The 23,654-nt window shown below is 43.2% G+C and overlaps 1 protein-coding gene across 2 annotated transcripts in view; it reads left to right on the plus strand.

Moving 5' to 3' along the window:
* Positions 1 to 23,654, plus strand: part of SGCD (sarcoglycan delta) — a 628,273-nt gene that overhangs the window by 275,142 nt on the left and 329,477 nt on the right. Inside the window, exon 1 of one of the 2 annotated variants that reach the window (XM_073621163.1) lies at positions 14,186 to 14,367. The exons of the other annotated variant lie outside the window; for it this stretch is intronic. The gene's annotated coding sequence lies outside the window, so the exon portion shown is untranslated. Of the gene's footprint in view, positions 1 to 14,185; positions 14,368 to 23,654 lie in introns of those variants that run through there. 2 annotated transcript variants of the gene reach the window in all.

A 23,654-nucleotide genomic window follows, 5' to 3' on the forward strand; every position in this document is an offset into this window, starting at 1 on the left:
CTTTTAGGTACACTGGCACACAATTTTTAAAGGAACTCGGCAGGTAGGTTGTTCCCAACATCTTGGAGAACTAATCACAGATCTTCTGTGGATGTAGGCTGCCTCAGATCCTTCTGTCTCTATGTAATCCCAGACTGACTCGAAGATGTTGAGATCAGGGGGGACAAACCATCACCTCCAGGTCTCCTGCCTGTATGCCAGTATGGCATGACGGATAAGTATTTGCCTGCATTTCTCAGCATTGGGGACATCATTGATCCTGACCAAATCTCCAACTCCATTTGAAGAAATGCAGCCCCAAACTTGCAAGTGACCTCCACCATGCCTCAGTGTTGCCTGCAGACAATCATTATTGCACTGCTTTCCAACCCTTCAGCAAACAAAACTGCATCCTGCTACAGCCAAATATTTCAAATTTTGACTCATCGGCCCAGAGCATCGGCTACCATTTTTCTACACCCCAGTTCCTATGGTTCTGTGCATAGTTGAGTCACTTACCCTTGTTTCCACGTTGGAGGTATGACTTTTTGGCTGCAATTTTTCCATGTAGACCACTTCTGGCCAGTCTACGGTCCTCAGCGTTGTCCACTTCTTTGTATTTCTTCAAAAAAACTTGAACAGCACATATTGAAAACCAATCTGCTCTGAAATCTTTGCCTGGTAGAGACCTTGCTGATGCCGTATAACTGCCTTCTGTCTTGTTGCTGTGTTTAGCCTTGACGTGGTGTATGACCTGTGACATGAAACTGTCTTCGGCAACCTCACCTTAGTAGCAAATTTTGGCTGTTCCTCACCCAGTTTTAAGCCTTCTACACAGCTGTTTCTGTTTCAGTTAATGACTATGATTGATGATCATTAGCACCTGCTTGGTATAACTGATTAATCAAACACTTGACACCAATCCTACAAAATCCCTGATTTTGTGCAAGTGTACAAAGTGTACAAGTGTAGGAATCAATGCTGGTTTGAAGCCAAATGGTAGTCACACCAAATATTAATTTGATTTAGATTTTTCTTCTATTTGCTCACTTTGGATTTTATAAATTAATAAAAACAAACACTTATTTTTGAAAACATTCCTTACATTCTTTACTTCTTAGCATTCTTTACATTCTATACAGTATATATATATATATATATATATATATATATACACAATATCTCACAGAAGTGAGTACACCCCTCACATTTTTGTAAACATTTTATTATATCTTTTCACGTGACAACACTGAAGAAATGACAATTTGCTACAATGTAAAGTAGTGAGTGTACAGCTTGTATAACAGTGTAAATTTGCTGACCCCTCAAAGTAACTCAACACACAGCCACTGATGTCTAAACCGCTGGCAACAAAAGTGAGTACACCCCTAAGTGAAAATGTCCAGTTGGGCCCAATTAGCCTTTTTCCCACCCCAGTGTCATGTGACTCGTTAGTGTTACAAGGTCTCAGGTTTGAATGGGGAGCAGTTGTGTTAAATTTGGTTTTATCGCTCTCACTCTCTCATACTGGTCACTGGAGGTTCAACATGGCACCCCATGGCATAGAACTCTCTGAGCATCTGAAAAAAAGAATTGTTGCTCTACATAAAGATGGCCTAGGCTTTAAGAAGATTGACAAGACCCTGAAACTAAGCTGCAGCACGGTGGCCAGGACCATACAGCGATTTAACAGGACAGGTTCCACTCAGAACAGTCCTCGCCATGGTTGACCAAAGAAGTTGAGTGAACGTGCTCAACGCCATATTCAGAGGTTGTCTTTGGGAAATAGACGTATGAGTGCTGCCAGCATTGCTGCAGAGGTTGAGGGGGTGGGGTCAGCCTGTCATTGCTCAGACCATACGCTGCACACTGCATCAAATTGATCTGCATGGCTGTCATCCCAGAAGGATGCCTCTTCTTAAGATGATGTACAAGAAAGCCTGCAAACAGTTTGCTGAAGACAAGCAGACTAAGGACATGGATTACTGGAACCATGTACTGTGGTCTGATGAGACCAAGATAAACTTATTTGGTTCAGATGGTGTCAAGCGTGTGCAGCGTAGCGGCAACCAGGTGAGGAGTACAAAGACAAGTGTGTCTTGCTTACAGTCAAGCATGGTGGTGGGAGTGTCATGGTCTGGGGCTGTTTGAGTATTACCAGCACTGGGAAGCTACAGTTCATTGAGGGAACCATGAATGCCTACATGTACTGTGACATACTGAAGCAGAGCATGATCCCCCTCCCTTCAGAAGGCTGGGCCGCAGGGCAGTATTCCAACATAACGACTCCAAACACACCTCCAAGGTGACCACTGCCTTGCTAAAGAAGCTGAGAGTAAAGTTGATGGACTGCCCAAGCATGTCTCCAGATCTAAACCCTATTGAGCATCTGTGGGGCATCCTCAAACGGAAGGTGGAGGAGCGCAAGGCCTCTAACATCCACCAGCTCTGTGATGTCATCATGGAGGAGTGGAAGAAGACTCCAGTGAAGCTCTGGTGAACTCCATGCCCAAGAGGGTTAAGGCAGCGCTGGAAAATAATGATGGCCACAAAAAGTATTTACACTTTGGACCCAATTTGGACACTTTCACTTAGGGGTGTACTTACTTTTGTTGCCAGCAGTTTAGACATTAAGGGCTGTGTTTTGCGTTATTTTGAGGGAACCGCAAATTTACACTGTTATACAAGCTGTACACTCACTACTTTGCATTGTAGCAAAGTGTCATTTCTTCAGTGTTGCATGAAAAGATATATTAAAATATTTGCAAAAATGTGAGGGGTGTACTCACTTTTGTGAGATACTGTGTGTGTATGTATATATATATATATAGTATATGTGTGTGTTAGACATTTAGGCATTCTTTTTTTTTGGTAGTGCGTAATGTGTAGTAGATCTGTTCTGCTCCATTTCTTTATTTTTTGAAATTGCTTAGTATAAACTAGAACTCCCCTTTAAAGAAAGTTTATTTTTGTTCTCGCTTCTAGAGCTTTATGTGGAAAAATTAGATCTTAAGCTCCTCCTGGATGAAATTTCTCAGCACTCCTATTGTTCTAGCTTGCAGAGAAGCAGCACATAAAGAGATAGCCGCATGCTGTAAGATAGTGATAGGCTTATCAGAGGTCTCTAATGGATTCACTTGCTCCTACTTATCCCGCTTCTTCTACACCATCCGTTTCTATCCCAAGTTCCTACAGTGTCCAGTAATTAATGTCAGACGAGAGACCTGCATTATAAGCTGTGCTTTTCTCCGTTCCCTTGACCCTAGGCACAGCCTGTTTAATCTCCCGCAAAGCAGCTGCCAATTTCACCAACGAACAGATATAAAAAGGGCCTCCTTGGTGGATGCGTTACAACCTGAGATTTGCTCAGTCCAAAAAAACATTTGTGAGAATGGTGTGTGGATATGTTCCTGGGACTCAAAGAGATAAATCGATAGGTAAATTTCAATTCCTGACTAAAATAACAAAAACAGCGCTACAATTCCTAATAGGAGAGTAGAAATTATAGATTTTTATGCAATTCCACTCAAAGTGGGATTTTAATTAAAAAAAAAACTTCAGGTCTACCATGCTGGAGAAAATAGAAGCATCATCTTTTCTGGGGGCTGCTGACATGTTTCAGAATGAGAAGCAAATGGGAGAGGATGACATCACCATTTCTAGATCAGTTCTGTTTGTAAACGTCAAACAGCATGTCCTAGTTTATTCTCCCTTGGCTCTCCCAGCTTGCAGTGCTACTCTTGTCAGTCATGGCAGCAGACCACCCACATGTCCATTTTCCTTACTGATGACTGATCACTCTAGTGCAGGCAGGGGAGGGGTTGCTTTCTGGATGGTAGGTCATTTTCACAGGCAAAAGGCACTTTTAAAATCTGTCAGTCAGGTGATAGGAAGTTTGACATAGAGATGCATTGAAACAATACAGAAAGGGCAAATGCACTATATGGGTAAAAGTATGTGGGCACCCCTCCAAATGATTTAGCTGAGGTGCACAAACCTATGTCCATAAAGACATAATTTGATTAATTTGTATGTAAGAACTCAAATGGTCTGCACAAAACCCTGACCTCAACCCTACTGAACACCTTTGGGATGAATTGGAATGCCAACTGCAAGCCATGTCAGATCAGTACCTGACCTCGCAAATACTCTTTTGGCTGAATGTGTACAAGTTCCCACAGAGGCAAACTATATTGTGGAAAGAATTCCAAGAACGGTGGAGGCTCTTACAGATGGAAAGGGGAAGGCAACTCTATATTAATGCCTATGAATGTGGAATAGGATGGTATGGGGTGCATTTGTGTAAGGGCCCACCTTCATGGGATTGTGGTGGCCATTGTCCCCCTAACCAATACCCCCCCCCCCCCCATTGCTGTTTATTCAGGTGACATGACTCCTTTTGGAAATCTCAGTTAGCTTGTTACGAGGCTCAAGTGAGAAAACCTTATTTTTGTACCACTTGTGGAACATTCTGCTCTCTTCTGGTATTTCTATAAAAAGGAGTAGCTCTGCTGAGCTCCCCTCCCTACTTTGGCATGGCACATTTATGTGGTTTGTCACCCTTGGTTAAAGTGGGGGCTGATATTTGTGCAAACCAGTTTTTATTAGTAGGAGGCAAACAAGAAAATCAATATCCAGTACAGGTCGTGTCTGAAAACACAGAAAATAAATCAGCTGTATAAAAACAAGAAGGTACAGAAGAGTACAAATAAAACAGAAAAACTATGAAATATTTATGACATGGTAGCACAGTGGTAGGACCATGTCAACAGATATTCTATTTACATGTTTGATGCTATTGTTTGAGTTTTAGGCCACATTCACACGTGCAATGAGAGGCTGACAGCTCCCACACCTAACTGCAGCCGCTTGCATGGAGCGATCAACGAATGATTGGCCCTAGATGTATTCTGCATCATAGAGCGATTACCTGTGAAACCATCCAGGGTCAATCATTTGCAGGTAATCGCTGTTTGAAGGATTACATGTGAGCTATCGCGTTTAGCTGTGCTTTAAATAGGGCTTCCACCCTCAGCTAATCGCCAGAAACCCCCATTGAGTCTCCTCATGTAATCGCTAATTTGCCCAAATTGCAAATGTGAATGAGGGTTTTATTCTGCTAGTACTTGACCTCTCTGCGGCCTTTGATACTGTTGACCACCCGCTCCTTCTCAGTAAACTCCATTCCCTTGGCCTCCAAGATTCTGCTCTATCCTGGTTCTCTGCCTATTTATCACAGCGTTCCTTCAGTGTTACCTACAACTCTGCCTCCTCCTCTCCATTGCCCCTTTCTGTGAAGGTCCCCCAAGGCTCTGTTCTTGGACCCCTTCTCTTCTCTATCTACACCTCCTCCCTTGGTCACTTGATAACTAACCATGGCTTCCAATACCACTTATACGCTGATGACACCCAAATCTATCTGTCTACTCCTCACCTCACTCCTTCAGTTTCCTCTCACATTACTAACTTACTAACTGACATATCAGCATGGATGTCGCACCAGTTCCTTAAACTAAATCTCTCTAAAACTGAGCTAATAATATCCCCCCCCCCCCCCGCCCGTGCCCCCCTCCCTGACTTTTCCATCAAAATCAACAATGCAACCATCAGTCCCTCCCCTCATGCCAGGGTACTAGGTGTAATCCTAGACTCTGACTTGTCATTTCAGCCTCATGTCCAATCGTCTTTAAAATTCGCCCCTTTTTAACAAATGAAAACACCAAGCTCCTCATTCACTCCCTTGTTATCTCTCGCCTTGACTATTGCAACTCCCTTCTCATCGGCCTGCCTCTCCATAGGCTATCCCCTCTTCAGTCTATCATGAATGCTGCTTCCAGACTTATCCACCTTACCAACCTCTCAGTGTCTGCCAACCCTCTCCTCCAATCCCTACACTGGCTCCCAATCACCCTGCAAATTAAATTCAAAATACTAACCACAACATACAAAGCCATTCACAACTTTGCCCCAAGCTACATCACCATCTTGTCCCCAAATATCACCCAAACCGTCCTCTCCGCTCTTCTCAAGACCTCCTATTCTCAAGCTCTCTCGTCTCCTCACATGTTTGTCTCCAGGATTTCTCCAGAGCCTCTCCCATCCCCTGGAACCCGCTACCGCAACCTGTCTGGCTATCCCCTACTCTTGCTACCTTCAGGCGATCCCTGAAAACTCATCTCTTTAGGGAAGCCTATCACGTCTCCAACTAATCTTCTACCACTTCCATCAGATCATTCCCCACAGCTACAACCTTTTGTACCGCCTGCCCCACCCTATTAGATTGTAAGCTCTTCTGAGCAGGGCCCTCTTAATCCTCTTGTATTTTATTGTATTATAACTGTATTGTCTCCCTTTTATATTGTAAAGCGATGCGTAAACTGTTGGCGCTATAAAAATCCTGTATAATAATAATAATAATAATATTAATTATTTGGAGACTTATTATGTTTTTTTGCAATCCCATGTCCAACACGTGTCTATAGGAGTGATGGTCAGGGGTCCACAAATTTATGGCCGTATAGTGCCAGATCTTGCTTAGTTACAGTATCAGTTTAAAATATTGTGATCTATTCATTTTAGTTTTAGTCTGGAAAAAATATACAATTATAAGTACATTTCCTGATTCTCACTGACAGCACTGATGTTGAGCTGTGTACAGTATTAGTGTGCCCTTTCATGGCTGTTTTCTGATTTAATCATTGTGTAAGAAGTCATTATTTTGCGAATTGTGTGTAGGAACAGGGATGCATTCATGGGTCAGTGGCTAGAACAGGAGGTTGGCAGCATAAGACTGAAGCTTTGTATTTTTTATTTTCTTTGTTCCTCAAGATAGAGGTGTGGAGTTGCTGAGGAAAGCCATCTAACTCTTATTGGGTCATGTAACATGCAGCCATATTTTCCTCTGCCGACTTTTGATTAATGAACTGTAAAGCTCAAGAGCAGCATTGTATGTAAGGCAGGCATGTTGGCTTCAGTATTGCATTATGGATTTTAAGTTAATAACCTTGCGTGACAAATAGCTTAGGATGTATAACTCAGTTTTATTTTGGGGAGGGGGAGAAGGTAATTTCAGATTACCATCTCCTAATAGTTTACACCCAAATTGTTAAATCTTACAAAAATTCAGATACAGTCCTTAAATGCTTTTCAACAACTTTATTACAGCTTGAAGTGGTAGCATGGGATACAGGTACCACTGGTGTAGCTCTCCACAAAATCTGGATACATCCAGGCACACAGCCTGCCTCCCTAGGAACACAGCTTGTAAGACTGCCAAGCCCTGTAGACCAGGTGCCAGTCCTGGGACTTCGCACCAGGCACACAGTGTGCTTATCATGGAAGGACCCCAGCCTAGGACTCTTCCAGATCCAAGCTTGCTCTGTTAAAGCATGGTGCCACTAGTCATAAATGGGGTGTAGGAATGTAGCACCAGACTGTTGCAATTTATCAGACTATGGGCTTCAAAAAAAGATAATTCTCTCCAGGTTCACCCAGTGGTGTATTTTGGTTTTGTGCTGCCCTAGGCAAGACTAAAATCAAGCCCCCCCCATCTAAATTTGTCCAATCCCAGCTGCAGTATACAGTTCTTCTTGTCCCAGGGTCTGAGGAAGCTGCAACTGTTCACAGTGAACAGCTGCAGCTTCCTCATTAGACCCTGAGACATGATTCGTCCAGGTGCCACACATGTGGTCGATAGAGCAGTTGATGGGGTCAGCGAAACATAGGTCGTGGTCAGGAGGGCAAAGAATGAGGCAGCACTGGTGGGCACTGATAAAGCTGCACTGATAAGTGGCAATGATGGGCACTAATGCAGCACTGATAGGCACTATTAGGCAGGACTGATGGGCACTAATAGGCAGCATTGATGTGCGGTATTGATGGGCACTGATTGGTGGCACTGATTTGCAGCATTGGGCACTGATAGGCAGGACTGATGGGCACTGATTGGCAGCAATGATTGGCAGCACTGATGGCCACTGATTGGCAGCAGTGCTTATCGGCACTAATGGGAACTGATTGGCACTGATAGGCAGGACTGATTGGCACAGATAGGCACTGATATGCAGCAATGATAGGCAGCACTCATGGGCACTGATAGGCAGCACTGATTGACAGCACTGATGGGCACTGGCATCATTCGGCTATAGTGCAGTCACCAGGGGGGCAGCACCGCATCCCTGAAAAATGCCGCCCAAGGCAAACAACTTGTTTGCCTCTCAGCAGACATGGCCCTGGTTTTTCCCCTGGCTGAAAAGATGACGATGCCTAAATGAAAGTGGGGCTCTGAAGGTGTTGGATGAGTGTTATTCTGTGATACTAACCTCAGACATGATCACGTGATGGATGCAGTAACATCATTGTGGCACTGACAGCCAAAGCGGGGAAAGGCACACATAGCCAATAGGGTTGTCTGTGTTTAGCAAACATTAGTATAACTAAGTAACATTAGTCTAACTAAGTATAACTAAAGGCTAAACTATTTCTTTCGTTTTGGATAGAGCGGAGAGCTGTCTGTGCCCTCATTAGGGAGATTCACCCTCTCTATTTGTCCTATTTTGGATTGCCCCAGAAAAGTAATTGAGGGGAAATCTTCCAATGGAGACACCAGTTCTGGTGGCCTGGAGGTCTCCAAGGGATTCCCTTAAATGGCAGGAACACTTCCTGTTTGGCTATGGGACAGGAAGTGAAGGTAAATCTCCCCAATGGGATGCAGATGGAAAAAAACAAACCAGCAGGTGTTATAATCCTCCCTTACTCTAAAATCTAAAATTTTGTGTATAGTTCTACTTTAAAGTTGAGCATTTTTGTAAACCTGCCTGTGGAGTTCCACTTGGGCTAAACCATCTTAAAACACGTTTTATTGCATTAGGTGAATAGTATTTTCTGTCTTGGCACATACTTTATACATTTTCTATTTATGGCTATCTGGGGAAAAAAGAATTTCATTTATTTGTGGTGGGGTAGAAAGAAGATTTTGTCATTTTAAATATCTTTTCTGTTATGTTGATGAAAGCTATCGTGCATTATTGGTTGCAGTAACACCATCTAACACAAGGGTCTTCAAACTACGGCCCTCCAGTTGTTCAAGAACTACAATTCCCATCATGCCTAGCCATGTCTGTGAATGTCAGAGTTTTACAATGCCTCATGGGATGTGTAGTTCCGCAACAGCTGGAGAGCCGTAGTTTGAGGATCCCTGAATCATATACATTTGGCTGTGTTGAGTGGTTTGGCTCAATGCAGTCCCAATGCAGAGACAATGCAATTTGACTTATGTCCAATTAGTTAAGTTCACACCAATGGGCTATGCTCCTGTGCACTAAAAAAAATTGCATATGCTGCTTTTCTATGCAGCGTGTTGTTACGCACATACATTGTAACCCACTATAGTGCAAAAATTGAATGGAATGGAATTTTTTGACATTTCAATAAAGTTTCGAAAAAATAGCTGTTACAACACATTGCACCTCTACACAGTGCACACTAGCGGGCAGGTGTTATAAAAGGCACAATACATGTCCAGTGGTGTCAAATGGGCCACAAGGGTAATTTTGTATTTTATACTGTTTCTTAGAGCTCACGTGAAGGCAAAATTTAAAAAAATGGACTACATCCCCTTTTCATCTGATTTTATTCCTAATTATTATTTTTTTTTTTTTATAAAATTGAGAGGGAAACTAAAGCACCCCACAGCTCTTCTTTTCCTTGCCTGTGTGTGCAGATAATCATTAGCATTATGTATTTATTCCTTTGTGTTGTCTTTCTTGTTTTAAATCTGCAGCATGCTGCATGCATGATAGATCCTGCTGGCTCCATCTTTTCCAGACAATGGAAAGCAGTTGAACAATTTCATTCTTCCTATTTTAAATCCATTTTCAATGTTTTTTTGGCATGTGCAATGATCTTTGAAAAAAAAAACATCTATGAAAAAAAGACTGATACAATGAGAATGAAATGGAACGAAAGTAAGAAGTTTTTTTCAAATGTAACTTAAAGAAAAAAAAACTATAATGGTTTTGGTCAATCTTATTTTTTGCACATGTACATGTTTTAAACGTATGCTTCATATACACTATATTACCAAAGGTATTGGGATGCTTGCCTTTACACGCACATGAAACTTAATGGGGTCCCAGTCTTAGTCCTTAGGGTTCAATATTGAGTTGGCCCAATCTTTGCAGCTATAACAGCTTCAATTCTTCTGGGAAGGCTGTCCACAATGTTTAAAAGTGTGTCTATAGGAATGTTTGACCATTCTTCCAGAAGCACATTTGTGAGGTCAGGTTCTGATGAGGACAAGAAGGCCTGTCTCAAAAATCTCCACTTTAATTCATCCCAAAGGTATTCTATTGGGTTGAGGTCAGGACTCTGTGCAGGCCAGTCAAGTTTCTCCACCCCAAACTCGCTCATCCATGTCTTTATGGACCTTGCTTTGTACACTGGTCCAAATCATTTGGTGGAGAGGGGATTAGGGTGTGGGGTTGTTTTTCATGGGTTGGGCTTATGGACCTTGCTTTGTGCACTGGTTGGAACAGGAAGGGACATCCCCAAACAGTTCCCACAAAGTTGGGTGCATTAAATTGTCCAAATTTCTTGGTATGCTTATGCCTTAAGCGTTCTCTTCACTGGAACTAAGGGACCAAGCCCAACCCCTGAAAAACAACCCCACACCATAATCCCCCTTTCACCAAATGATTTGGACCAGTGCACAAAGCAAGGTCCATAAAGACATGGATGAGCGAGTTTGGGGTGGAGAAACTTGACTGGCCTGCACAGATTTCTGACCTCAACCCGAAAGAACACCTTTGGGATGAATTAAAGTGGAGATTTCGAGCCAGGCCTTCTTGTCCACATAAGTGCCTGACCTCACAATTGCGCTTCTGGAAGAATGATCAAATATTCCCATAGACACACTCCTAAACCTTGTGGACAGCCTTCCCAGTAAAGTTGAAGCTGTTATAGCTACAAAGGGTGGGCCAACTCAATATTGAACCTTCCGGACTAAGACTGGGATGTCGTTAAAGTTCATGTGCGTGTAAAGGCAGGTGTCCCAATACTATTGGTAATATAGTGCATATGTTACAATGTAATATTTGTATTGTACAAATAAACATTTCAAATATCATGCATCCATGAAATGAAGTTACAGAACAGTATGGGAGAGGACAGCAGAAGCTGTATGCTTTTAGACTGTCTTTAATTTGAAAGCAAACCTGAGCTTTTCCCACTCAGAGAACCCCCCCCCCCCCATCTCCTGCAGCATAAGTAGAACTATGGAATACCATTTAAAAATGTAACACAGCATTTAATTATAGATGCACTTACAGTTATCTCTTAGCCCCCTGCAAAGTCCTACAGATACCTGTTGATCCTGCCAGTAAAGTCAGCCTAATGTGGTGATTTGGCAACAATGCTGCTCTGCACCTGATTTCAGAGCAGAGTTGCCACTCTCATGTAGGCAATGCAGTGGGATAAGTAGATTTTACGGGGCGTGGCTATCAGCATTGTCACTGCTGATCCACAAGCCTAGTATGTCAGTTAGCACCTTGCTGCACCTAGTCCTGCCTGCTGCCTCTTTTGCTGAAACCCTCCCACTATGGGCTGCATATAGAAGCTTTTCATTGTACTTTTACTTTCTTTTGCTTCCCTCTACAGCTCCCCTTAGCACTAGGAGACTAAGGAAATACCCAGTACTACTGTGGATGGAGGAGTATGTGATTTACTCAATGTGACAGCATTGGGCCAATCAGTCTATAGTTCCAGTAAGCCATGCATTTCCGCCATTCATAGCTTAAACAGGGCTTGGGGGAGGTAAATTTAAAGTGAACCCGTTGCTTTCCCCTCACGATAATAGCAGACAGGAAGAGGGAGAGGGATGAGCAAATTATTTGACTCATTTGGTTGTGTGTGTATTTTGAACTTACGTTATTGGACGGAAAGTATTCAGACCCCCTTAAATTTTTCACTCTTTGTTATATTGCAGCCATTTGCTAATATAATTTGTTAAGTTCATTTTTTTCCTCATTAATGTACACACAGCACCCAATATTGACAGAAAAACACAGCATTGTTGACATTTTTGCAGATTTATTAAAAAAGAAAAACTGAAATATCACATGGTCCTAAGTATTCAGACCCTTTGCTCAGTATTTAGTAGAAGCACCCTTTTGACCTAATAAAGCCATGAGTCTTTTTGGGAAAGATGCAACAAGTTTTTCACACCTGGATTTGGGGATCCTCTGCCATTCCTCCTTGCAGATCCTCTCCAGTTCTGTCAGGTTGGATGGTAAACGTTGGTGGACAGTTATTTTTAGGTCTCTCCAGAGATGCTCAATTGGGTTTAAGTCAGGGCTCTGGCTGGGCCATTCAAGAACAGTCAGGGAGTTGTTGTGAAGCTACTCCTTTGTTATTTTAGCTGTGTGCTTAAGGTCATTGTCTTGTTGGAAGGTAAACCTTCAGCCCAGTCTGAGGCCCTGAGCACTCTAGAGAAGGTTTTCGTCCAGGATATCCCTGTACTTGGCTGCATTCATCTTTCCCTCGATTGCAACCAGTCGTCCTGTCCCTGCAGCTGAAAAACACCCCCACAGCATGATGCTGCCACCACCATGCTTCACTGTTGGGACTGTATTGGACAGGTGATGAGCAGTGCCTGGTTTTCTCCACACATACCGCTTAGAATTAAGGCCAAAAAGTTCTATCTTGGTCTCATCAGACCAAAGAATCTTATTTCTCACCATCTTGGAGTCCTTCAGGTGTTTTTTAGCAAACTCCATGCTGGCTTTCATGTGTCTTGCACTGAGGAGAGGCTTCCGTCAGGCCACTCTGCCATAAAGCCCCGACTGGTGGAGGGCTGCAGTGATGGTTGACCTTCTACAACTTTCTCCCATCTCCTGACTGCATCTCTGGAGCTCAGCCACAGTGATCTTTGGGTTCTTCTTTACCTCTCTCACCAAGGCTCTACTCCCCCGATAGCTCAGTTTGGCAGGACGGCCAGCTCTAGGAAGGGTTCTGGTCTTCCCAAACGTCTTCCATTTAAGGATTATGGAGGCCACTGTTCTCTTAGGAACCTTAAGTGCAGCAGAAATTTTTTTGTAACCTTGGCCAGATCTGTGCCTTGCCACAATTCTGTCTCTGAGCTCTTCAGGCAGTTCCTTTGACCTCATGATTCTCATTTGCTCTGACATGCACTGTGAGCTGTAAGGTCTTATATAGACAGGTGTGTGGCTTTCCTAATCAAGTCCAATCAGTATAATCAAACACAGCTGGACTCAAATGAAAGTGTAGAACCATCTCAAGGATGATCAGAAGAAATGGACAGCACCTGAGTTAAATATGAGTGTCACAGCAAAGGGTCTCAATACTTAGGACCATGTGATATTTCTCATTTTTTTCTTTTTTAATAAATCTGCAAAAATGTCAAAAATGTTGTGTTTTTCTGTCAATATGGGGTGCTGTGTGTACATTAATGAGGGAAAAAACCTAAATGATTTTAGCAACTGGCTGCAATATAACAAAGAGTGAAAAATTTAAGGAGGTCTGAATACTTTCCGTCCCCACTGTACCTCCCAACTTTTTGAGATGGGAATGAGAAACACCTATCAGCAAAAGTATACAGGCTTAGGACACACCCCCTGCCACGACCCCTTAAAGGAGAATTGTACAAAAAACCCAAGATTGGTTAAACCCACAAGTGCTTTTTTTTACCATTACTATTTCTTCATATTGGCTTTTGGAATTTACAAATGCAACAATTTAGAAATCAGATAAAAGGTTTAGCACTGTGAAACACTTTTTGAAAGATAAAAAGTGCATTTTACATGCATCTATATAGATCAGACCAACATGAGGGACAAATGAGGAGGAATGAGGGACAGAGGGACATTGCTCCAAATCAGGGACAGTCCCTCCAAATCAGGGATAGTTGGGAGATATGGGTAATAATTACCTGGAAGTGTCACACAAATATTTAGCATTTTGCTCTGATTTGGCTTTGAGCTTTCGTAGCTTGTGGCTTATCTTATCGGTTCCTTTACGGTTAGCATTGAACCAGAACCTCTTGGCTATCAGAAAGCAATACAGGAAGCTGTGTAATGTAAAACATGTGTTCGGCCACTTTATCCCAGGGAGCTGAGACCAGGAGAAGCAGCAGATGCTGGCAGTGTGTCCTTGTAACACATAGGCGGCCAGGCTTCAATAGAGGGAGAGCAATCCAGGAAATTCTTTGGGGCTGGGCAGAGTCTTGGCTGCAAGTTTCTAACTGGAAAATGTGAGACAGGCAGAGCAAGCTTCAGAGCTCAGGCCTTGCAGGCTGGGTACAGGCAAAGTGTGTGAGGCTTCTTCCTCTCTGCTGTGTTGGCGGAGTGTTTGTTTATGTCCGGATACTGAAAGGTAAGGTCTAAATATATACTACAGACACAGCACAGCCTTGTAGGAAAGCATATTAAGTGCACTTAGCCTTTTTTTTTGTTATTTGTAATTGCAGTGATTTTTTTTCACATGCACACTGTGCATTTTAGGCCTTGTTGTTCTAAGCATAGTTAGCAGTTGTCCCTGATTTCCAGGGACTGACCTCATGATTTGAAGATCTAGAAATCTTCATTATTGGGCAACTGCGCTATTAAATCTGTAGTCGCCAGGGCTGCCTGATTCCTATAGGCTTTCCTGGATTTGAAGGGTGGTCCCTGGAAGATAGATTGCTGTCCGCTGAATTGTCCTTGGTTTCTGTGCAAGATAAACTGTACCACAGATTTTCTTTTCACGTCCTCTTTAGGCTCCATGCACACTGCTTCTACAGGAGTTTTGTGTTCTGCCTGTAGAAGCAGCTCAATGTTATCCTATGTGTCCATGTACATTAGGACATTTAGGGGCATATTTAGAGGCAGAAAAAAAAAACACTTCTGGTTCGCATTCCTGATTGGAGCTTACTGGCAGAAAAAACGTAAATCTCTTCTAGACTTTGTACAAAAAATGTTCTATATGAGCGTGTTTTACTCCCAAGAGAACAGACCTTTTTTTAAGCCAAGTGTGCATGGAGCCTTAGTCCTTGTCACCTGTTGATTTTCCTTGCTAGCTTTAAATAGTGTTATCTATTTCATTATTATTATTATTTTTTTTTTTTTTACCATAGATTTAAAAGAGATCAGCATAATGTAAACATTGCAGTGTGTTAATTAAAAAAAAAAGTTCATGTTTATAGTTTGTAATTATGTATGTACATGCAGTAGCTGTATTTGCAGGTTATATACGCAGCTTCCTGCATTGCAGTACAACTAAAGTAGTTGTATTTTGTTGCTCCTTCTCACAATACCAGTCTTTCAGTTGGCCAACTCATAGAAAACAATGCTCTTCTTATGCAGCTGATATCTCAACAGATGATCTCCAGCTTTAGTTTCAGTTTAAAAAAAGATCATTCGGGCCAAGCTGAACCAACAAACTATTTCTCTTTCTAACATGTGTGTTTGCTGGATGTGCTGTATAAACTGTGTGTAGCTGAGCCTACATACAGCATACCGTACTATGTTCTGGGTGTGAGACGAGACCTTCCTGTCTCACACCCGGAAGGAAAAATTGTCGGTCTGAGCCATATCAGCCATTCATAGAAAGCTTTGTATTCTATCAATGAAGAAAAATCTTCCTTTGATTGGCTGAGTCAGAGAGGCAAGCTGAAGATGTCACAATATCCGACTCAGCTAGTCAGAGGAAGCTTTGTATTCATTGATAGAATGCAAAGCTTTCTTTGAATGGCTAAGCACTGCTCAGACCAATGCTATCTTGTTCCGGATGTGAGACGTGAAGGTCTTGTCTCACACCTGGAACACAGTGTTGCAGGGGCTGCCCGTCCATTAGGGCACATGGGCCCCACCCCCCATTTATGCGTCCAGCCCCTTTCAGGATGCCGGATGCATGAATTTTTTAAAGCACCTGATTAGAGCCAGAGGCTGAAGGACAGGAGATCCTATTGGACACCTAGGAGGAGGGGAGGAGACGCATGGCTGCCGTAATGGAGGAAAGGACACAGGAGCCGATGCCTGCTGCCCGCCACCTGCCACCTAGATGGGGTAAGTGCCAGACCGACCAGCAGACAGCGAGTGGGCGGGGGGGAGGGTTTGAGGTGCCGCCCCCCCCCAAAAAAAAACACCAGCGGCCACTGCAGTGTTGTAGCCTTAGCTACACACAGTTTATACAGCATAGCCAGCGACCGCACATGTACGGCCTGAATGTTCTATTTAAATTGAAACTAAAGCTGGAGATCAGCTTTAAAGCCTTATTAAACCCAAAAGCAAACCTTTATTATATTGCAGGCTTACCAATTCTTAGATGTGATGGCTGTATTAGTTTTCTTTTTTTACACTTTCTTTAATTTTCACCAGGTGGTCTAGCCAGTAAGTTTGATGTTTGTTTTACAGAACAAGTTATCCTGCAGATATGGCAGTTGGAGGGTTGAAACAAATCATTTAACACTGACAAGGGTTCTTTCAATGATCATTTTTTTTGTCTATTTATGTAAAACCTTTATCGCAAAAGGAAGAAAAATGTTGCTGTAACTGCTTAAAAGCGTTAGCTAAAATGTGGCTTCAGTTTGTTAGTGTATCTAAATGTGCTAGTACATCTAACATTCCCATCCCCCCTGACTGACTGTGCTGTTGCCCAAAGGTGTCTCTGCACTCCTTCATGCAGAGTGGAGGCACTCTAATACAGGAGACGTGTTACTGGCCAGATGACTAGATGAAAACAGAGGGAAAAAACGCCTATAAGAGAAAACTAATGCAGCCACCACATCTAATGATTGGTAAGCTGCAATATATTACATTATTGGTTTTGGGTTTATTACTGCTTAAAGAAGATGAGGCGAATGGTGCTGAGTTAAAATGCGTCCCTCGCTTTTGACTTCTTCCAGGTTCAGGATTTTTGTCCATGTTGATTGGCCAATTTGGAATGACGTAACTGGTGTGCATGAAGTTCCTTTAACCCAGCACCTAGCGGATGTTGGGATTGTAATAGGGCACATTTAGCAGAGACCAAATACTGGACCCATGTCAGCATGCTGTTTAGACTAGTCATCATGGGAAGTTTTGTCTGAGTATGATTTAATCATTCTTTTCACCAGTTTATTAAACCTGCTGCTGTTGTGCAGTCATTCTGATAAAAGTCATGTCAAATTGATATATTCTGGTGTACATTGACTATGTTAAAGTATAAGTAAATACAATACTTTTTCTTTAGTTTTGGATAGAGTGGAGAGGAATTATTGCTGTCTGTGTCCCCGTTAGGGAGATTTAGACCCCATACACACTATTACATTTTCTGCAGATTTTTGTCTTTAGATTTACCAAAACCATGTAGTGCAAGGGCCTGCCTGATTGCATACAAACTGAAACTCTTAAGGTTTGATCTCATATTATATGGTTTTGGTAAATCTGAAGACAAAAATCTGCAGAAAATCTAGTGTGTATGGGGCTTTACTCTCTCTATTTGTCCTCTTTATGATTATATAATTGAAAGCGAAAGTAAAAGAAAATCCCAAATTTTGGGGTGTCCCCAGAAAAGTAACAGAGGGGAAATCTTCCAATGGACCTGGAGGTCCCTAATGCCGCGTACACACGACCGGACTTTACGGCATACTTTGCCCAGCGGACTTTTCGATGGACTTTACGACGGACTTTACGACGGACTTTCCGAATGAACGGACTTGCCTACACACGATCAGCCAAAGTCCGACGGATTCGTACATGATGACGTACGACCGGACTAAAACAAGGAAGTTTATAGCCAGTAGCCAATAGCTGCCCTAGCGTCGGTTTTTGTCCGTCGGACTAGCATACAGACGAGCGGACTTTTCGACCGGACTCGAGTCCGTCGGATAGATTTGAAACATGTTTCAAATCTAAGTCCGTCAAACTTTTGAGAAAACAAAGTCCGCTGGAGCCCACACACGATCGAATTGTCTGACGAAATCCAGTACGCCGGACCAAGCATGCCGTAAAGTCCGATCGTGTGTACGCAGCATTAGGGATTCCCTTAAATTGCAGGCACTTCCTCTCACTTTCTGTTTTGGCTGTGGGATTGGAAGTGAAATGGAAATCTCCCCAATGGAGCACAGATGGCAAAAAATAAACCAACAGGGGTTATAAACATTCCTTACGCTATCCAAAATGAAAAAAAAAGTTTTGCCTATAGTTCTACTTTAAGTATAATTTGTAGTTAAAATGTACATAAATTAGCTAATACACCAGGAAAAAAAAAGGTCTTTGGGGTTAATTTACTAAAGGAAAATAGACTGTGCACTTTGCAAAGTGCAGTTGCTCCAGAGCTTAATAAATGAGGTAAAGCTTCACTTTGCAAAGAATATCCAATCATGTGCAAGGAAAATAAAAAAAAACAGCATTTTTGCTTGCACGTGATTGGATGATGGTAGTCAGTAAAGCTTTACTAAGCTCTAGAGCAACTGCAACTTTGCAAAGTGCACAGTCTATTTGACTTTGGTTTTTGGGACTTTGAGTAAGGCACAAGACAAGTGGTAGGAGAAATTGTAAAATTGTTTAATTGGCATATAAACAAAGCGTTTTTATCTATATACACAAGACGATGACATAAAAAAAAAGAATTCATGTATGTACATGCACGCATCTGAAATTGCATAGTATCCCAAGGAAGTAACTCGTATAAAAAGCCAATGCTTATTGCGTAATGGATACAAATGGGTTATAAGATGCAAATAAATCACAGTTGAGGTCAAGGAATGTTTCGGGAACTTGATAGGCTCCACGCGTTTTGTGGCCAGTTGCCACTCATCAGGAGAAAACGGAAGGGGGGCAGTGCTTTGTGGAGGGGGGTCATGTAAGGGGGCAATACTGTGTGGGGGATATGTGAAGGGGCAATACTGTGTGGGGTGATTTGGGAAAGGGGGCAATACTATGTGGGGTGATTTGGGAAAGGGGGCAATACTATGTGGGGTGATATGTGAAGGGGCAATACTGTGTGGGGTGATATGTGAAGGGGGGCAATACTGTGTGGGGTGATATGTGAAGGGGGGCAATACTGTGTTGGGTGATATGTGAAGGGGGGCAATACTGTGTGGGGTGATATGTGAAGGGGGGCAATACTGTGTGTGGTGATATGTGAAGGGGGCAATACTGTGGGGGGGTGATATGTGAAGGGGCAATACTGTGTGGGGTGATATGTCAAGGGGGCAATACTGTGTGGGGTGATATGTGAAGGGGGCAATACTGTGTGGGGTGATATGTGAAGGGGGCAATACTGTGTGGGGTGATATGTGAAGCGGGGCAATACTATGTGGGGTGATATGTGAAGGGGAGCAGTGCTGTGGTGGGGAAGATGTAAAGGGGTCAGTGCTGTGTGGGGATGATATGTGAAGGGGGGCAGTGCTGTGGTGGGGAAGATGTAAAGGGGGCAGTGCTGTGCGGGGGTGATATGTGAAGGGGGCAGTGCTGTGGTGGGGAAGATGTAAAGGGGGAAGTGCTGTGTGGGGGTGATATGTGAAGGGGGCAGTGCTGTGGTGGGGAAGATGTAAAGGGGGCAGTGCTGTGTGGGGGTGATATGTGAAGGGGGTAGTGCTGTGATGGGGAAGATGTAAAGGGGGCAGTGCTGTGTGGGGGTGATATGTGAAGGGGAGCAGTGCTGTGGTGGAGAAGATGTAAAGGGGTCAGTGCTGTGTGGGGGTGATATGTGAAGGGGGTAGTGCTGTGGTGGGGAAGATGTAAAGGGGGCAGTGCTGTGTAGGGGTGATATGTGAAGGGGGGCAGTGCTGTGTGGGGAAGATGTAAAGGGGGCAGTGCTGTGCAGGGGTGATATGTGAAGGGGGCAGTGCTGTGGTGGGGAAGATGTAAAGGGGGCAGTGCTGTGTGGTGGTGATATGTGAAGGGGGCAGTGCTGTGGTGGGGAAGATGTAAAGGGGTCAGTGCTGTGTGGGGGTGATATGTGAAGGGGGTAGTGCTGTGGTGGGGAAGATGTAAAGGGGGCAGTGCTGTGTGGGGGTGATATGTGAAGGGGGCAGTGCTGTGGTGGGGAGGATGTAAAGGGGGCAGTGCTGTGTGGGGGTGATATGTGAAGGGGGCAGTGCTGTGGTGGGGAGGATGTAAAGGGGGAAGTGCTGTGTGGGGGTGATATGTGAAGGGGGCAGTGCTGTGGTGGGGAGGATGTAAAGGGGGCAGTGCTGTGTGGTGGTGATATGTGAAGGGGGCAGTGCTGTGGTGGAGAAGATGTAAAGGGGTCAGTGCTGTGTGGGGGTGATATGTGAAGGGGGTAGTGCTGTGGTGGGGAAGATGTAAAGGGGGCAGTGCTGTGTAGGGGTGATATGTGAAGGGGGGCAGTGCTGTGTGGGGAAGATGTTAAGGGGACAAGCAGCTGTGCACAAAATGAGGTGCTGCACAGAAAACGTGTGGGGGTACCATTGACTCTTACATGCACTGAAATGCAAGGTGCAATTTCCCGCACATAGAAATTGCATGGTACAAACACACCATCCAGTTTCCATGCAGCTGCATTTTTAAAAAGGTGCCAGGACCTTTTCCCAGCAGAAAACGCAGGCACAGCAGCTCATTCAAATGAATGGACTGTCGTGCCTGCACACCTGGGCTGTGATGTAAAGAATCTGAGTCATCATACAAAACTGCGATTCGGACCTCGACTGGAAGAAAATTTTACTAATCGGACCTCCGTGAATTGTAAGTCAATACTCCCGGCGTAGTAGATACAAATTGAAGGGAATCATATATCTAAGAGAAAAGAAAAAAAAGAAGAAAAAGAAAACAAAAAGTGAAAAATCGCATGAAAATCATGCAATACCCCAAAGGGGGAAGGGTGAAGCAAAACAAAGAGTTGTGCAGTCTGGGTGATAGAGAGGAAATCACAGGGATAGTTACCTGGTGACATCGCACAGAGACAGGCTCTGAGACATGATGTACATGTGTAAGGAGAAAAGCCAGAGTGTGATCAAGACTCCCAATGGGGGTATAAGTAACACCCAACACTCCCTGGGCTCCTCCCATACATAATCATGGATAAGAAGCCAACACCCATTGTTGCCTGGAAAAGTGAAAAGTGTAGTGGATACAAAGTGAAAGAAACCATATACCACAAAAGAGAAAAGAGAATAAAAAGGTGAAAAATTGCATGAAGATCATGCAGTTTCCCAAAGAGGGGAAGAGTGAGCAAAAAAAAAAAAGTATAGTGAATAGTATAGTGAAAGCTTTACTATAAATACAAAAATAGAAGTGCTATCCCTTTTAAGTGCTGGAGTCTAACAACAATTCATTTCAACCTATTATGTAATCAAGTATGATACAAATAATGTGCATCAAATAAATATATGAATTATTATATAAAGAAATTAATACATGAATAAATTAATATAAAATAACCTATAATTCATATTCGAACATATATCAAAATTAGAGCTCATTGAAGCTTCTTACCAGAGATGGGGGACCGCTAAGTTATAGGAGGTCAGTGCAGCCTTATTGAACAGCCCAGCGATTTCTACCACTGCAGCTTGTAGAACTCATATCAGCACCCTCCACCCCTAGGTGGCCATGAATACACCAGGAATAGTCCACATTGTCTTATCAATTCAGCGGATTATATTATCATAAAAAAGAAGCAAAGCAAGCCACGTCATGTGATACTATCATATAAAAATATAAAAGCGTTTATTTGTACAACCCAGGGTTCTCACAATACTATAGAAGAGGCAGACAAACACCAGCACCAGTGGCGTGCTTTATGATGTCACCAATAAGCTCTGCCTAATGCGTTTAGTTGCCAAGAAACGTCTTCAGGGGACAGGAAAATCCTGTCCCCTAAAGACGTTACTTGCCAACAAATGGCTCTTGCTGCCCTACAATCTGCTCTGTGAGGAGGGACAGAGCGGAGAGATACGCTTCTCTCGGGCACAGCACTGGAACAAGACTCAGCTCAGGTTGGTATAAGGGAGGCCTGTAGGGGAGCTGCACACAGAAGGTCTTTTACCTTAATGCTGAAAATGCATTAAGGTAAAAAAAAACCTTCTACCTTTACAACCACTAACCACGTTACCACCACTAAAGCAACTATTGCTAAAGCTTGAATAGGCTGCCTTAATCCAATAAGTTAACGTGTGTGCGTAAACCCAACGCACCAGGATACCACAGTGTGAATGGGTATTTCCTCTTTATTACAGCAAATTTGCCGCTCAGGCACCAAGAGAGGCAAGCGTCTTTTTTGTAGCGGATCCTTTTTTATTTTTTTGCACTTTTTACATTTAAAAAATAAATTCTTTAATATTTTGATTACAGGAAAGGGGTACAGAAAATGAGGAGGGGTTCAGGAGATCAGGAGATAATGAGAAGAGGGGGATTTATGTAGGGGGAGGGGGGGCTGAGGTATAAAGGCACGGGGAAGGGTTGGGGGTCAGAAATTTGAGGTGTGACTCCCCCTGCTGGCTGTTATGATGAACCTAGAAACGGCAGCTGCAGCTAGAGGAGTAGACTAAGGATATACAGTCAGGTCCATAAATATTGGGACATCGACACAATTCTAATCTTTTTGGCTCTATACACCACCACAATGGATTTGAATTGAAACAAACAAAATATGCTTTAACTGCAGACTTTCAGCTTTAATTTGAGGGTATTTACATCCAAATCAGGTGAACGGTGTAGGAATTACAACAGTTTGCATATGTGCCTCCCACTTTTTAAGGGACCAAAAGTAATGGGACAATTGGCTGCTCAGCTGTACCATGGCCAGGTGTGTGTTATTCCCTCATTATCCCATTTACAAGGAGCAGATAAAAGGTCCAGAGTTCATTTCAAGTGTGCTATTTGCATTTGGAATCTGTTGCTGTCAACTCTCAATATGAGATCCAAAAAGCTGTCACTATCAGTGAAGCAAGCCATCATTAGGCTGAAAAAAACAAAACAAACTCATCAGAGAGATAGCAAAAACATTAGGTGTGGCCAAATCAACTGTTTGGAACATCCTTAAAAAGAAAGAACGCACCGGTGAGCTCAGCAACACCAAACGACCCGGAAGACCACAGAAAACAACTGTGGTGGATGACCGAAGAATTCTTTCCCTGGTGAAGAAAACACCCTTCACAACAGTTGGCCAGATCAAGAACACTCTCCAGGAGGTAGGTGTATGTGTGTCAAAGTCAACAATCAAGAGAAGATTTCACCAGAGTGAATACAGAGGGTTCACCACAAGATGTAAACCATTGGTGAGCCTCAAAAACAGGAAGGCCAGATTAGAGTTTGCCAAACAACATCTAAAAAAGCCTTCACAGTTCTGGAACAACATCCTATGGACAGATGAGACCAAGATCAACTTGTACCAGAGTGATGGGAAGAGAAGAGTATGGAGAAGGAAAGGAACTGCTCATGTTCCAAAGCATACCACCTCATCAGTGAAGCATGGTGGTGGTAGTGTCATGGCGTGGGCATGTATGGCTGCCAATGGAACTGGTTCTCTTGTATTTATTGATGATGTGACTGCTGACAAAAGCAGCAGGATGAATCCTGAAGTGTTTCGAGCAATATTATCTGCTCATATTCAGCAAACTGCAAATGCCCCAAGAACAAGCAGGAACTGAAGACAGTTGCAGTAGAGGCCTGGCAGAGCATCACCAGGGATGAAACCCAGCATCTGGTGATGTCTATGCGTTCCAGACTTCAGGC

Source organism: Aquarana catesbeiana, linkage group LG03 (assembly GCF_042186555.1).
Source record: "Aquarana catesbeiana isolate 2022-GZ linkage group LG03, ASM4218655v1, whole genome shotgun sequence".
NCBI classification, from domain to species: domain Eukaryota; kingdom Metazoa; phylum Chordata; class Amphibia; order Anura; family Ranidae; genus Aquarana; species Aquarana catesbeiana.